General features: G+C 47.6%; 1 pseudogene across 1 annotated transcript; it reads left to right on the forward strand.

The window, feature by feature from the left end:
• The first annotated feature begins 4,695 nt into the window (after window positions 1-4,695).
• LOC309544758 (small nuclear ribonucleoprotein F-like) lies at window positions 4,696-4,909 on the forward strand (annotated as a pseudogene). Its single transcript has one exon. The product of its transcript is annotated as a small nuclear ribonucleoprotein F-like (transcript).
• The last annotated feature ends 4,107 nt before the right edge of the window (window positions 4,910-9,016 follow it).

Raw genomic sequence — 9,016 nt, forward strand, 5'->3', positions numbered from 1 at the left:
CCTCAAACTACCCTGCCTATCACGGAAGTTGGGTCCAAGGTACATTGGCCCTTTCAAAATCAAGAAGGAAATCAACCCTGTAGTCTTCGAACTTTCCTTACCGGATTCCTACAGGATCCATCCTGTTTTCCATATCTCCTTGCTCAAGTCTGCCTCTTCTGGCCCTTTCTCAGGAAGGGGTGATCCACCTCCACCTCCCATCTCGGTGGGTGAGGAATTTGAGTATGAGGTAGAGGCCATCCTAGACTGCCGAAAGAGGGGAAGACAGGTCCAATACCTGATTAAGTGGAAAGGGTATTCACCTGAGGAAAGTTCATGGGAGCCTGCAAATAACGTTCATGCCCCCAAACTTCTTAGAGAATTTTTCAACAAGCATCCTGAGAAACAGGCCCAATTGGGCATCCGGAGACTGCCCTTTGGGGGGGGGCACTGTCAGGGAACTTCCCCCAAGAGAGCTGGATCTTCCGCCCACACTAATGCAGCGACGCCCAGTGGCCTATTTAAACCAGCCTGCTCCAGCAATTAGTTGCTGGATGATCTTCAGCTTCCTGTTTCCTGTTTCCTGTGTTCCTGTTTACTTGGATTACCTGTTACCGACCCGGCTTGTCTCACCTGTCTTGTCTCTCCTCCTGGCTCCGACCATCGGCTTGTTTGCCTACTCTGCTCCAGTCTGCTGTTCCCATGTATGACCCCCGGCTTGCTCCTACGGACTCCTCTACTGCTTGATGAACTGTGTTTGACCCCTTGGCTTGACCTTGACCTCGCTCTTGTCGCACGCCTGGCTACCTCCTCCAGTCACCTTCAAGGCATCCTGCATTTCAGCACGCACTACGTGTCTACTACCACAGCAGTCACCTCTTCACCGGAGCTTGCCGCAGCTGGCGACCCCTGTTCCTTTGGGCACAGCATTCCCTGTCTCCACCTCCAGGGGTGCCTTGCACTTAGCCACAAGGGAAGCCCTCTCAGCACCTCGGCCTCTGATCAGGTACGTGATACGCGTGTATGGGGTATATTGGAGTAAAGAGTCTCCACATCAATTGATACGAGATATGTTTCCTCTGAGATTTCAATTCCTTCTAGAGTAAGAAGCATGTGCATTGTGTCTTTCAAATATGACGGAAGTGATTCCACATGTGGTCGCAAAAAGGCATCCACAAAGGAGCTGGCATTTTGAGTTAGACTATTGATGCCCGAAACAATCGGGCGTCTGGGGGGATTTCTCTGGCCCTTATGCACTTTAGGTAGTGCGTAGAATGTTGGAGTGGTAGGCTCCTTTATAATAAGGAATTTGGCGAGTTCCTTGGTAATAATACCCCAGAGGTGATATTGGTTCACCAGTTGGTGGAATTCGAGTTGGTTTCTTTTTAATGTCAAACTTCCCACCTTCGAATACCAGGACCTGTTATTTAGGATATTCATACACATCTCCGTGTACTGTGTGTCACTCAAAATCATTACATTCCCACCCTTATCGGTGGGTTTTATTATGATGTCTTTGCGTTTTTGTAGTTTTAACAGGGCTTGGTATTCGACCAGGGATAAGTTTCCATCTGCTTTCCGAGTTTGCATGTGTTTAATATCTCTGGTGACCATATGAAAAAATAAATCAACCTTTGGGTTAGTTTGATTTGGAAAACGTGTCAATTTTTTCTTAAATGGATATGCAGGACCTTTCTTTACTGATATCTCCGAGGTGGAGGGTGTGTCGGCCACCTGAGAGATGGGACCCGACTCAGCCTCAAGCTGAAGAGAAAGGAGCCTGCTGGGGTGAGTGAAGCAGCCCAATGTCTGTATCCCCTCATGCTTCTTTCCTACCTGGCGCTATCTTGGGAGATTTTAGCTGTGAGGAGGAGGAAGGCTGCACCGGCCCTAGCGGGTATCCCTGCTTCAAGTTTTGATTTTTGGGCTGCCCTGTCACCCTGCGCTACATCCAGTTTATGGGCTCTTTGTTTTTGCCCTGATTGCGAGTCCCGGTTGCTCATTTTTGCTGAGGCAGAGGCTTCGGTATGCGGAGCTAGGTCAGCTCACATTCGATCCCGAGTCCATGCACATGCGCACTAGTGTGCCCTATTCTAAATTCCAGCTTGTTTAATTTGCTGATTTCACTACTCCTCTCTTTCCATCTGTAGTTTCTGCCCCTTCTGGGAATTTGCAGAACGTGCTGTACCACAATAGCAGGTTCCCAGTCGCTATTTCTTTGCACGTAAGGCCATTCCAGCTCTGTACCGTCACGTGGAAGGCAATGTTTTGGCATTGTTGGGCAAGGCAGTCAGCGGGAAGGTCCACCTTACTGCTGACACGTGGTCCAGCAAGCATGGACAGGCACAATATATTTTGTTCACAGTACACTGTGTAACTCTGTTTGCAACTAGGAAGGATGCAGGACAGGGCTGAGTGCTGGAGCTTTTTTTTCCCACCACATCTCCATACAGCTGCTGGTGATGATGTGAGATCTGTCAGCTCCACCCCCTCCTCCCCCTCCATGCCCTCCTCTGCTGAATTGTCCTTTGAAACACCAGTACCCCCTAAGCGTTCAAGGGGCTATTCAACGAGTCAGGCTAAAAGATGCCATGCAGTGCTTCTGCTGCTCTGTCTAGGGGACAGGAGCAACACCGGAGCAGAGATTCTTTCAGCTCTGCAGGGGCAGGCCCAGAGGTGGTTCACGCCATAGAAACTTCAGCCAGGAATGGTGGTGTGCAATAATGGCACTAACCTTCTGTCCACCCTTCAACGTGGAAAGTTGACACATGTGCCATGCCTGGTACATGTCCTCAATTTGGTGGTGCAGCGTTTCTTAAACAGGTACCCAGGTTTGCAAGATCTTCTAAGATTCTCAGGCCAGAAGAGTCTGTAACCATTTCAGGTGGTCATACACAGCCAGTGTTTGGTAGGCAGAAATTCAGCAGGAGTTCCACCTGCCCATAAACCGCCTGATATGTGACATGCCCACCAGAATGAACTCAACTTTGCCAATGCTGCAGCGGCTGCACATGCAGCAGAGGGCCATCAACAAGTACCTGTATCTGTGTATAGCACAAGGACAGGCTCAAGGGAGCTCGGCTTTCTTCCCCACTCCAATGGCTGCTGATAAAGGATGCATGAACTGTACTGTCACTATTTGGGGAGGCGACAAGGATGGTAAGCCATGACAATGCATGCATCAGTGACACTATCCCTCTTGTGTTCCTACTGGAGCATACTCTGCCTGGCATTATGGACAGGAAAGTTGAGGCAGAGCAACGGGAGGAAGATGAGGACTTCCTTTAGGCAGACACCATTCTTGCGAAGCCACAGAACACACAAGAGGAGAGGGAGGAGGAGGAGGATTCTGGCAGCTTTGGAGGCATTGAAGCAGAGGAAGACATACATCAAACCTTAAAAGTTGGTTTTCAGTGCCCAGAAACCTTGGTAGTAGTACCTGGCTGGGAGGAGGCAGTTCCAGATAGTGACTTTGAGTGCTCTTCTTCTCATGTCTCCACAAACTTGCAGTGCATGGACTCCCTTTTACTTCAAAGCCTGCAAAAGGACCCGAGAATTCATGGCATCAAAGATAAGGATCATTATTGCTTGGCAACCCTCCTTGACCACTGTTACAAGGAGAACGTCTCGGAAACTCATCCTGCCCTCGCAGAGGGAGCACATGATGAAATATCTTTAGGACCCCTTACAGAGGAGTTTATGTAACGCCAGACTCAAGTAGGTTACAGTCTCATGAAAAAGATAGTTTTGAGGCTTCTGTTTATCAAAGGAGGAGCAGTGGAAAAGGGGGCCGCCTAAGTAATGCATTTCACAATTTTTTTAGTCCTCAGGGACTGTCCAGGGCTCTCAGATTCCATATCCCATCAGCAGCGTCTGCATCATATGGTGGAAGATTATCTACAGGCAAAAACAGGCATGGAGAGCTTTGCAGGAGACAATCCACTGGATTACTGGGTCATGAGGACAGACCACTGGCCAGAACTTGCCCAGTATACGATTGAGCTGCTGGGCTGTTCTGCATCCAGCATGCTTTCCGAATGGGCATTCAGTGCTGCTGGAGGTTTTGTGACAGATAAAAGAGAGTGTCTGTCCACAGACTCCTTTAACCAACTGACATTTATCAAAATGAATCAGTCCTGGATTAGCACCAGCTATCAAGCCCTTAATGTAGATGTCGCTAATTAAATGTTTTTGGGATCTGGAATCTATGCAATATGGTCTAGGCTGCCTAGCTTCGTGGATGTTGATTTTTAATGGGCACAATTAACACCCAAGGACCAATTTTTTAGCTGTTTGACAGGTGCATATCATTTCAATTTTTACAGCAAGGCCAATTCTTGCTTTCATCAAGAGTACCTCTATAGGGTTATGGTGTAAAGGCAACACCAACACCCGAAGTCATTTTTTCCGCATCTGTTTGACAGATGCTTATAGTTTACATTTTTTTACATAAAGGCCAATTCTTGCTTGCATCAAATGTACCTCTATACGGCTATGGTGCAAAGGCACCACCAACACCCAAGGCCCAATTTTTATGCACCTGTTTGACATTTGCATATGCTTTCAATTGTTTAAAGAAAGGCCAATTCTTGCTTTCATCAAGAGTACCTCTAGCCATTTCCTGCTCTCTCCAGTGTTGTTTTCCCAGAGCATTACGTGGGAAAATGCTTTCTTCCTTTCACTGGTCTGTAGATCAGCAGCAGCTTTAGCAGCAGAATGAGTTTTCCACTAAACCCAAAACCATTCCTTAATGGCCTTACTGGTAAGCCAGTAACGGTAAAGCTGAAGTGGGGTATGGAATACAAGGGATACCTGGTCTCTGTGGATGGCTACATGAACATGCAGCTCGCAATACAAAAGGTGTAATAATGTATTGTATATACGTGGAGTAGAAGACGAGGAGGAAGAAGATGGCGAGATGAGAGAATAAAGTAATTTCCAAATTTATGATGTCAATTTACTTTGAAACATGTCTTTTGAGGTTATTGTTGGACGTTGTTTTTGAAAAAAACAAAACAAGAGTACCTCTATAGAGTTATGGTGTGAAGGCACCACCAACACCCAAAGCCTGAGTGTACTATAATTTAGCTTCTTCACATAAGGCTTGCTCACTGTGCTTCAAAACTTTGTTATTTCCATTCCTGCCAAAGAGACATCAGAATTTATCCAAAAAATCTGTAATCATGTCCTGAGTGCACTAAATTGTGATCTTATCATAAACCGTGGTTTACAAAATAAAGAAAGCCTGCAGAAAAAATCCTAGTTCTAATACCCCCCCCCCCCCTTTGCTTCCAAGATAAGATTGTGACAATTTTTTTCGGTGATTTTGTCATCTACCTATTTGCATAGATTTTCTTAACTATCCTCCTATGTTATATATTAGTTTCTTCAGGGCTTTTGTTCAGCTGGAACGCACCGGAAAGGCATTTCGGCCACCTCTGGCAGCCCTCTCTTGTCAGCTGCTGCCCTCGAGTTTTTCAGGTACCAGCACGGCAACATACAGCTGCCTGTGTTATTAAGGAGGCAGCTTCCGTTCCGGCCTCTACTCACATTGTAGCACAGAGCAGAGGAGCACTGAAACTCCGCCCCAGCTACAGTTCTGATGTCTCCTTGATCGGCTGCAAAAATAGCCTGCGCAAACCATATGGACTGGACCACCGGCGGTGGAAGAGGTGAGGGAGCTGTGAAGGAAAAACGGGGGGCCGGGGGTGGGGCCCTCAAGAGACTTTGTGAGAGTTTGTGGAGAGAGGAGAACTGTAAAAGAAGGGAGGGGATTGTGCAGAGCGCACTGTGAAAGTGTGTGTGGGGATTTGAGTACAGAGGAGTACTGGGTGGGGGGGGGGGAGTGTGTAGAGAGGAGAATTGGGAAAGTGTATATGTGTAGAGAGGAGAGCTGGGAAGGTGGAGGGATTTGTGCAGAGAGGAGGACTGGGAAAGTGGGGGGATTTGTGTAAGAGGGGAGCTGGGAGAGTTGGGGGGATTTGGGGAGAGCTGGGAAGGTGAGGGGGATTTGTGCAGAGAGGAGAGCTGGGAAATTGAGGGAATTTGTGCAGAGAGGAGAGCTGGGAACGTGGGAGGGATTTGTGTGGAGAGGAGGGCTGTGGAAGTGAGGGGGATTTAGGCGGAGAGGAAGGCTGGAAAAGTAAGGGGGGTTTGTGCTGAGAGGGGAGCTGGGAGAGTGGGGGGATTTGTGCAGAGAGGAGAGCTGGGGGAAAGTGGGGGGATTTGTGCAGAGTGGAGACCTGGGAGAGTGGGGGGTTTTGTGCGGAGTGGAGAGTGGGGAAAGTGGGGGGATTTGTGTTGAAAGGAGAGCTGGGAAAGCAGGGGGGGATTTGTGCAGAGAGTAGAGCTGGGAAAGTGGGGGGATTTGTGCAGGGCAGAGACCTGAGAGAGTGGGGGGTTTTGTGCATAGCGGAGAGCTGGGAAATTGGGGGGATTTGTGCAGAGAGGAGAGCTTGGAAAGTGGGGGGATTTTTTCAGAGAGGAGAGGGGGGATTTTAGCAGAAGGACAGCTGGGGTGTAAATTTGTGCATAGAGAACTGGGAAGGGGGAAAGCTTTGTGCAGAGGTAAGAGCTGCAAAAATCAAAAGTCAGGTTGTGCAAAATGAGAGCTGTGGAGAGTGGTGAAACTGGGGGTACAGAGGTGAAACAGGGGGGGGTGGCAAAGGTGATAGCTGTGGATTGGGGTTAGCTTTAGATGGGGGTGCAGAAGGGGGCAGAGATAATATGGGTGAGGGTGCACAGGTGATTTGTGGACTGGGGGTGTAAGCTGTAGTTAGAGGGGTGCAGAGTTGAGATGATGATGGGGGAGGGCAAAGGTAAATTGTGGATAGGGGTGCAAAGTGGAGCTGTGAACAGGCAAAAGAAGAGGTGAGCTGTGGATGAGGGTTGCAGAGGCTAGGTGTGGATGAGGGACACATAGGTAAGCAAAGAGATAAGCGGAAGTGAGGATTTGATGGTTACTTTTGGGGGGATATTTGAGGGGGAAGACCAGGGAAATTTGAGGGAGACAGTAACGGATACAGAGTTAGTGACCAAGAGTATTGTAACAGGAAGTCAGCTAAATCTGGGAATGTAGTCACAGGAAGGAGATACATTTCCACCTGATTTAGAAAGTCCATTAATTAATTTAGGGTGTTGGCTACAGAGCTAGCCAGCAGGAAGTTGAAAGGCCTTCACCTGTTCAGAATGAGGGAGTTAAGGCTCTATAATTTGTTCAGAGAAATTCCTATTGTTTGCTGCCTCCAGAAGCTGCCTCCTGTCGCCGTGTGGGCTGGGAGAGGAAGGCAGACAAACTGCTGCATCCTGACGCCATGTGGGTAGAGGACAGTCCTGTGTGCCCCCTGAAAGCTGAGTGAGCATGGGGAAGACCTCCTGAAGCGGTGTGCGCTCAGGAGGGTAAAAACGAGTGAAGACGTCTCAAAGGTGAGAAGACGAAGTGTTTCTGTGTGAAAGAAAACAAAGGGACATGTTCAATGGACAATGTTTATATGTGAAAAGAAAACAAATGGACATTTGAGTGTCTGCTGTAGGATCAGCAGTGTCGGCCCAACAGTAGGTTGGGAAGACTTCTTAGGTAGGTTCCAGAGTGAGTAGGTAGCCGCCCACAGAGGCAAGGATTTATTTTGTCTTTTATTTTATTTTGCTGTTTTTGATGCTGGCACTGGTATGAAGAAAATTGACCTAATAAATAAAACTGTTGTTTTCAAGCACTTATCGGTTGTTTCCCTGTGAAAACGCACCCCCCAAGGGGTCATCCACACCCGCCACCGAGCTAATCCCTTACATATGGTGGAGGATGCAGGCATAAGCAGAGATCCCTGCAAGGAAGTGCAAATGTTTGATGAACTTTATCTGGTGCATGAGATTGCACAATCTATGTGTGCAGGAGAGAAGATCCTGACAGAAAAAAAAAAGTGTTTTAAAGAGACAGCGGTCTCAAAATTATTTGATGAACTTTGTTGTGTCTGGTGCAAGTGACTGCACAAACTGTGTGTGCAGGAAAAGAGATCTTGCAAGAGAGAGAAAAACTACATGTGTTAAAGAGACAGTGGTCTGAAAATTTTTTGCTGGACTGTGAAAAATTTGTTTGTGGAGTTATTGAAGATGGGGCGTTCAAAACGCCTGAAGAATGCAAAGATAGATGAAATGAGAGACCGGATTCTATGGATGGAGGGGATGCTACCGTCTGAACCAGCCCCATCCATGCCTAAAGAGAGTCTACTAAAGAGGAAGGGTGTTGTCCCTAGCAACACTGATGAAACTGCTATGGAGACGCAGTGTGCTCAGATGAAAAGTAAACCCAAAATGGGGGAGATGCTGAAACAACGGAGCTTTGCAGCTCAACAAAAGGATCACCAAGAGAGCATGGCAGGCTGGAAACAGAGACGCCAGCAGCCAATGGAGGCCATCGGTTTGGAGGAAACCGAGTATGTGTGCAGGGCTGAGTTGGATGCCTTGCAACGGAAAATGGAAGAAAAGGAACAAGCCTTGGAATTGCTTAAAATGGAGCATAGAAACTTGCAGGAAACAAATGAACTACTCAAGTCTCATGTGTCACAGTGGGAAGAATCCACTGCTCTTCTTTTGGTCGAGTTGCAAAAACGCAGAGAGACTATAATGGAGAAAGATACCATCCTCATGGAAAAGGAAAGTGAAATTCAGACTTTGCAGAAGCAAAGTATGGCTGATATGTTGGAGTTGCGTAATCAGCTGGAAAAAAGTCTTCAGTCTTTGGGAGCTACAAAAATAGACCTGCAGGAGTCGCAGGAACAGAATGTTGCTCTGGAAGCGACATTGTCTCTCAGCGACAAAGAGAAAAGTGAAAGAGAGGCTAAATTACTGAGTACTGTGTATGAGCTCACTACTTTAAGCAATGTGGTAGATGAATGGCGTGCGGACTGTGAAAGTTGGAAAGGGGAAGCCCAACGTGTCCAGCAGCAGTTAAAGGAGAAAGAAGCCTGTGTGGCAGAATTACATTCTTATTCCCAGATGCTAGCCAATGAGGTGAAGGCTCTTATGCAGGGAAAAGAAGATT

The sequence above is a fragment of the Pelophylax lessonae genome (assembly GCF_965119305.1).
Source record: "Pelophylax lessonae genome assembly, chromosome: 1".
NCBI lineage: Eukaryota > Metazoa > Chordata > Amphibia > Anura > Ranidae > Pelophylax > Pelophylax lessonae.